The sequence below is a fragment of the Mastomys coucha genome, unplaced genomic scaffold, assembly GCF_008632895.1.
Source record: "Mastomys coucha isolate ucsf_1 unplaced genomic scaffold, UCSF_Mcou_1 pScaffold21, whole genome shotgun sequence".
NCBI classification, from domain to species: Eukaryota; Metazoa; Chordata; class Mammalia; order Rodentia; family Muridae; genus Mastomys; species Mastomys coucha.
Window position 1 is genome coordinate 149,970,693 of NW_022196904.1, and position 8,407 is coordinate 149,979,099.

General features: G+C 41.4%; 1 pseudogene; it reads left to right on the forward strand.

Moving 5' to 3' along the window:
- The first annotated feature begins 3,923 nt into the window (after nucleotides 1-3,923).
- On the forward strand, nucleotides 3,924-4,635 carry LOC116101114 (annotated as a pseudogene).
- Nucleotides 4,636-8,407: the final 3,772 nt, after the last annotated feature.

Consider the following 8,407-nt stretch of genomic DNA (forward strand, 5'->3'; position numbering starts at 1 on the left):
TCTCCTCTCCTCTCCTCTCCTCTCCTGTTCTTTCCTCTTTCTTCCCCTCCACTCTCCTCTCCTCCTCTCCTCTTCTTTCCTCATGGAGCTTTGAGGCAAGCTCAAAGAGAGACCAAACTTGACTGACTTAACAACCCCATGTCCTCAGAACAGGCAGAGTGTGTAGTTTGAAAAGACACTAAGCATTCTTTAGCAGCTTGACTAGGCAGGGCTGTCTTACAGCATAACATTTAAAGTGATCAGGACACCACTCAAACTACTAGACACACAAGGAAAATGCTGTGGATTTTCCAATGGGCTGGTGAGGTGGCTCAGTGGTTAAAAGCACTGACTGCTCTTCTGGAGGTTATGAGTTCAAATCCCAGCAACCATATGGTGGTTTACAACCACCCATAATGAGTAACAAATTAAAAAAAAAAAAAAAAGATAATCAACCCATGCTGACCTCAAGGTGATACAGATGTTAGAGCTACCAGAATTCAAAGAACTCTTAAAATTGTAACTTCTCAGAAAAATATAAGCTAAAAGAAAAAAATGATTATACATATATATGCATATATGTGGGATGGTGGTGATTGGGGTGGCGTTTCTAGCCCTGCTTGGTTTTGAATTCCTTTGGTGGCTGAAAAACAGCCTTGACTGTGTGATCCTCCTGCCTGCACCTCCCTGCTGGGATTACAGATGTGTGAAACCACACCTGGTTCAAGTGTTGTGAGGGAATCAACCCTAGGGCTTTCTGTGTACCAGGCAACTACTCTGTCAGCTGAGCCACTGCTCCCCCACCCATACATAGTATATTTAGAGGTTAAAAAAAAAAAAAAGTAAAGTAAGAGAATGGGTAGACTTGCTAAATAGAACAAAGGAGATGACAGGGAGGAACCAGTGAATTTAATGGTGGATCGCAAGAGATGACCACACCTCAAAGACAAGGAGAAAATAGATTCTACAAAGAACAGAATCTCAGCATCTCATTGTGCAATGTAGAAAACTCAGGATGTTTATATCATTGATGCCGTAGGAATTACTGAGCCAGGAATGTAGCTCAGTAGTGAAGCGCTTGCTCAATATGTGTGATGAGGCGCTAAGTTCAGGACCAAAGAAACACACACACACACACACACACACACACACACACACACACACCACATACACCACACCCATACCACCCTCCCCACACACACAGAAGGGGGGAGAGAAAGAGAGAGATTTAACGTGATATTACATACAATTTTATTTTGAAGAATTATATCAAGTGGATATATCTCTTTATATATATAAATATATATACTCATATATTTATATATATTCACATGTATAAATATATATATAAACTATCTTTGTAAATAAGTAGCTTAACAGTCTCATTTCTATTAAAGAAACTGAATTCACAACTCAAAATCTTCCAACAGTAAAACTCTGGAGTCCTCCGGGCGGTGGTGGCGCACGTCTTTAATCTCAGCACTTGGGAGGCAGAGGCAGGTGGATTTCTGAGTTTGAGGCCAGCCTGGTCTACAAAGTGAGTTCCAGGACAGCCAGGGCTACTCAGAGAAACCCTGTCTCGAAAAACCAAAAAAAAAAAAAAAAAAAAAAAAAAAAAAACAAACAAACTCTGGAGTCCTGTACTTTTGCTAGATAACTCTTCCAATCATTTAAGGAAGAAGTTGTTGAGGTTTTGTCTTTTACTGTGGATTGTAATGCTAAATTCTAGCCTTCAAGATTTGGAGTCTGCAGTAGCCTGAGGGTCTCTGCCCCACTGCTCCAGTTAATTCTGATTGGCAAATAAAGGTGCCAGCAGCCAATAGTTGGGGGGAAGAGACAGTCAGAGTTTAGGTTTTCTGTCCTAGGGAACACAAGGAAGGAGCAGGGAGAGGGAGGAGGCCGCCATGAGAGAGCGAGAAGAGTGCAGGAGAGAGACAGAGGAGAGCCACCATGGCATAGAGAAGCAAGGAGAGCCAGTGTGGGTTAGGGACCAAGAGAACATGGCCCAGAGGGCTGCCTAGTTGGAGCTAAGGGCAGCTCAAATGAAACATAGTGGGCGGTGGTGGCGCACGCCTTTAATCCCAGCACTTGGGAGGCAGAGAGGCAGGCGGATTTCTGAGTTCGAGGCCAGCCTGGTCTACAGAATGAGTTCCAGGACAGCCAGGGATATACAGAAAAACCCTGTCTCGAAAACAAAACAAAACAAAACAAAAAAGAAACATAGTAACTAGTGACTTTCTTTATTAATTGGAAGTAGATTCATCACAAAGGGTAAGCAGCTGTGTTGCTCGAGGCGTATTAAAATATGAGGACTTTGTGTGTGTCTTTCATTCAGGAGCATAAATGATCAAAGTTAGGAAGGAACCCTGCAACGGGATTTTAAGAATTTTTTAAATTTTAAAATTTAAGATTATTTTTTTCAATAAGAAATACAATATTCTTCAGAAAATTGAACGTGGAGGAACATTTTACTGATCATTTTGCAAGGCCAATATCTCTCTGATTCCAAAACCAGACAAATATATGTCATGCATAAGCCTACAAGTCCTCTTTAAAATGCTGACAAATCAAAAAACATAGATAATACACAGTCCCCTTTACCTCCTAAGATGAGCTTAGTAGACTTGATTTTATCCTTCTACTTATTTATTTTTATTTTCATCTTTACATTTCATTTCACTTTTTAATCCAGATTTTTCAGTCATGATTGGTCCCGAACATGTTTTGAATACTCACAAGGCTTGTGAGTCTTTGAAAACTCTTAAATTGTTGAAGTAACACTGCTCTATGTGTATGTAGCTTGGTATTCCAGCCAGCTTCCAAATATGCTGGCTCACCCTCCAGATGAAAGGTAGAGCTATTGCATGATGTTTATTAAAATTTCAAAACAATAGTTTTATTTATATGAATATGGTGATTCTAATGTGAACTCATTAAATTGCAGGTGCAAACATGTGGGATCTTTCACTGGTGCCCGGTTACATTCCAGCCCTGCTTTATAGGCATCTTCTGAATACTGCGTCCCGGGTCAGGCTAGCAGCTGCGGAGTCTGACAAAACTGTTTACCTGTGCCGAAGTCTATCTGTGCACAACTAAATCTACCAACATACTTAAATAGTATGCACGACCTTTCTCTGATTGTACAAATTGCACATGCACATTTAGGAACTTTAAAGTGCAAAGGGAAAAAATTGAAATTCTGTTTCCCAGGGGCAACTATACTTAATATTTTGGTTTATTATTTCTTACTTATAAATTATACAAACACAGGTGAATATGTCATGGTTTATTCAATCAAAGGAATGTGTGAACATCGTTAAACACATTTGATTTCTGCCCCAGATTTTTTTATTGTTTATCTTACGTCTGCTTTTGGATTTTAATCTCAGCTTAAAATTTCCAGAATTTCAATGGAAGAGAGGAAGCGGTAAAAGAAGGTATAGATGTATACCAACATGCCCAAGGCTCAGTGTATTCATAGATGAACTATCAAAGAATAATATATATTATTATATAGTATAATTATATAATACAATATATAACATATTTAATAATAATATATTAGTCTTTGACAGTTTCATAAGTATATACATATATATCTACACATTCATATATATGTGTATATATATACATATATGTAGGCTTTCAGTCTATTAAAAAGAAGCAGCTTACAAAAATGTATGTAGAGTTGAACACAGAAAGATTATTTCACACGGGGTTGAGGATTTAGCTCAGTGGTAGAGCGCTTTGGGATCAGTCCTCAGCTCTGGAAAAAAAAAAGACAAAATAACAAAAAGACAAAAAAAAAAAAAATTCAAACCACATATTCCCCCCTTCCTCCACCCCACCTTGAGAACTAGGTCCGTTGTTGCCCACCCCCCGAGATCTGCAAGCTGCGCGCCCACGAGTTCGCACTTGGACCTTGGCAATCAGAAGTAACAGCAATGGCCTCAAAATGGAGGGCTACAACATCTTGGTATTCTCACCCAGTATGTGCAAGATACTGGCAACATTATCATCATGCAAAGCTTTGGATGCAAAGCCACCAGAATGCCTACAGAAAGATCAGGGAATCCCTATTTCACTTCCCCATGGTTGGTTCTTCCCTCATGGAGTTCTTCCCTGGAACTCTCTTGCCTATGAGGCTGGGCCTCCTTGGAACTCTCAAGGCCAGCACATGGCATGGCAGGAGTCTCCTCCCTACAGTGTTTCCCATCTCAAAAGCTCTGGGCAGCCTCTGCATAACAGCAATAGAAACTAGGCATCCATAAGAGAAAATGAAGCACCATATGAGGAGGAAGAGCTGGAGTCGGATTCAGGCGATGAAGTGGTGTGCGACCTGAGCAATATGGAAATCAGCGAGGAGCTCCGCCAGTACTGAGAGGCACATAGAAGAGAGAAGGCGACAGCAGCAGCTGGATGCGGAGCGCCTGAATGACTACGTGAAGGCGGACCATGGCCTGGACTTCAACCACAATAGGTCAGTGGAGCCCCCATCTGAGAAGCCCTGGAAGCGGCGCCAAACAGATAAAGCGCTTACATGGCAACAGTGCTCCCAAGATCCTGGCCATGGAGGCTGCTGTACAGCTGAGCTTTGACAAGCACCGTGATAGAAAGCAGCGGAAGTACTGGCCTGTCATTCCACTGAAGTTCTGAGTCCTGGGCACCGGGACCCTAAGCAATGCGCCACAGTTTCTAGCCTCTCCCTCTTCATCTCTTCTGAATATTTTTCAGAGAAAGAGGCCTGTATATCGATATGGTAGATACTGTCAGCCACTTATGATTCTGTCAGCAGGAGGTATACTGTTGCCAACACAAAGAATGTTCACTGACAACGTGATAACTGTATGTATTGGATTGGCTCTTGGTTTTCTTTTTAACAGTCCAGTTAATTGAAATTCTTGCCTAGCGATACTGCTTATTGTTTTGCATTTTTAATTTCCTTCTTTAAACTCTTCAGAATGTCATAAAAGCCTTAAGCCACATGTCATTTGTTCCTACATCTTTTAGACCAGTTTTCATACAGCGCATGCTAGCTACAAACTCTTAAATCTTCTTGCTTCCACCTCTCCAAGTGTTAGCTTACAGGTTTGCACTGCCCACACTGGGCTTCTGTCCACATATTTTTTTGGGACTGTAGCTCTTTGGAGCCCTCTGAAAATGATGCAAATGAAAAGTAAGACAAGTGTCACTTGTTACTCAGCTGGTTGTCAGCCCACATGCTCTATAAAAGACCTGAGAGTAAATACTCTGGGCTTGGCAGGCCGTGTTGTCTGTGTCATAACTGCCTAACCCTGTTTTCATAGCATAAAAACAGCCAGAGTTACTGAATAAACAAATGAATGTGACTGTGTTTCAATAAAACTTTATTTGTTAAAAAAAAAGATTATTTTAAACGACACTAACATAACTTAGAAGCAATTCTTAGTAGTTTGAGATGATCATCCCACCCCGCCTCTCTTGATGGACACTGGGATGAACAGATGATTGATGATTATGAACTGAGAAAGGAGAGGTAAACAGAAATATGGTTTTATTAGTGGACATCATTTTACATGACATTTATAATAAAAATATACATACAGTTTTACTCAAATTTAATGAAGGAAATAAAACAGGAGAAAATGTTATTTTCCAGATGGATGTTTCTTTTACATTTTAATCTCTTTTTTAGTATAGTTAAAAGGCTTACATCAAACTTGAGGACCAAGAGACTGAACATACAGTGCTTGACTGCAGGCTGTCTATCTTCCGTCAGACATACATCTCTCTTCATCACATTTTGCTTCACAAAGGACCGTTTGAAAGCCGAAAAGGCAAGATTATATATAGAAAGTGACAGAAGGCGAACAGCAAGAATGTGGCATTTTCCTCTCTACATCCGAGGAGCCTTCGTGCCCGTGTCCCTGCACCTGAGGACAGTGTGGGTGCCTTAGGGTCCCCTTTCTTTTAAGCTTCTAACACATTCCACTGCATCTCTTGCAGTGATTCCCCCACACAAAAAGGACATGATTTAGAAGGAAGGAAACGAGAGAATGAGGGAGAAATAGAGAAGGTGTCAATACAGTTGCAGCTCGCCATGGGAAGAAGATGGCCCCTCACTGCTGCAAACGTACTACCGCATAAGACACACTAAACCACCTCTGCTTTGCCTTCAGCTTCCTCTCAAAGTAAGAACCATGCTAATCAATTACATTTACCTAAGTAGCGTTCTGAATTCTTACAGAGCCACTGAAGTGCTATCTCATCTGCCCCCACCCTTGGTCTTACAGTTTCACACATTGGTCTTTCCTGGGACTCTAGCCCAGCCACATATCATCTGGCCTCTCAGGCTTTGCTTTGAAATCTTCCTCCATGATTGTGAGTAACTCACATTTCATGTGCCTACAGAGCCAACAATATGTAGACGATGCCAATGTCTCCCACTACGTGACCTATTTAAGCCTGCTCAAACTTCAGCTTCAGTGACTTGAGTCCTGGACAGCTACACATAGGGATACACATAGAGACGATTTTCTAAGTGGTACCAAGAGCAAGGTTCCTCAGAACTTCTCAAATGAAAGGAATTTTCAAATACTTATTTTATGTGTATACAAAAGCGTTTTGTCTGTATTCATATATGTATGCGTACCACATGCATGGCATGGAGATCAGAAGAAAGCATTGGATTCCATGGAATTGGTCTTAAGTATGTTTTGTGAGTCACTATGTGGATCCTGGGAACCAAATCTGGGTCTCCTGCATGAGCATCAAGTTCTCTTGACTGTTGAGCTATCTCTCCAGTCCCAGGGGTTCACACTTTTCCATCATTGAGGTTGTGGTGAGTGGAGTCTTCCTGATTGATGAGATACTTCATGGCATTTTTCCTACTGCTCTCTTGCCAAGTACTTGATTTCCTTAGCCGTTTAATTTTTAATTATGTGTGGGTGTGCCTGTGTGGGGGTTGTGTGCACATGTATGCAGGTGTTGGCAGAGGACAGAGGTGTTGGATTTCCCGGAGTTGGAGTTACAAGTGGCTGTGAACCTTTTGAGGTGTGTACTCTGCGTGGACTCAGGTCCTCTGCAAGAGTAGTGGACCCTCTGAATTGCTGAGCCATTTCTCTAGTCCCTCTTGATGTCTCTCTGGTGGTACTCATCTCTTTAACCACTATACCTCTTTGGGTACATGCTTTTTTTTTTGATGAAATTGCATGTTTTTAAAAATATTTCTTTTTCTGTTCTTTGTTCCCAGTTCTGTGAATAATACAGGAAATGACTGGGTTTTTTTTTTTTTTCAGTGTATCAGACACAGTAACAAGCCCAGATTCTCCTTGCCAATTTTTTGTGTTGACAACTTTTCATCACTGTGACAAAACACCCAGGGTAGACCCACTTACAGGAGGAAAGATGTATTTTGGTTCATGGCTTTGTCCATGGTTGCACTGTGGCTTTGGGGCTGGGGCAAGGTAGAACTTCATGCTGAGAAGCACATGGTGGAATGAAGTTCCTCAACTCATGTGATCTAGAAAGCAAAAGGGGTGAGATGAAAGAGTCAGGGCCCTAGTATTCCCTTACAGTCACGCCACAGTGGCCTACTTCCTCTAGCTAGGTGCCATCTATCATTTTACCAACTTGCAGTGCACCATTAGCTTTGGGTCAAGCCTGCAGGACACAAACTTTTGGAGAGCATCAAAGACTGGAATCATAATAGGAGGTTTTGCCCTCTTTCTCCCACTTGAGCCCAGATGGGATTTCTCTCATCTCCCCAGATTCCAAGTTAGGGCGATCTCATCTCCTTGTGATTTCTCTGCCTTCCAGCACCAACTCTCCTGTCTGGAGGAGGAGGATGACAGCACTTGGACTAATATTTTTGAGTTATCACAGCTTATGAAAAGTTAAAGCAAGAAAAGGGAGACAGGTTATGACTATGTGAAAGCAATATAGGCTTCAGGCATTCACATCTCCTCTTTTTGGTATCCAGGTAATATCTTCCATGGTCATCAGTAGCTTACTCTGATTCAGTTGAACAAGTTCTATGATGGCTTGTCTGGGTGTGTTCTGTTCTGATGATACTTAGTTTATAATGTGTGTAATAAAACCATGAACACTTGGGAGGCAGAGGCAGGCAGATTTCTGAGTTTGAGGCCAGCCTGGTCTACAGAGTGAGTTCCAGGACAGCCAGGGCTACACAGAGAAACCCTGTCTTGAAAAACAAAAACAAAAACAAACAAAACAAAACAAAACTATGAACACTGTTACTCAAAATAGTTAATATTGGGCTTTACCACTTTATGGAGAGCATGCCACCTCCTCCTGACACCTAGAACCCAGTTCCAGAGTTTATAGCACATGCTCACCAGAGAAGGCTACATATTCTTTTCTCTTTCTTTCTTTCTTCCTTCCTTCCTTTCTTCCTTCCTTCCTTTCTTTCTTTCTTTCTTTCTTTCTT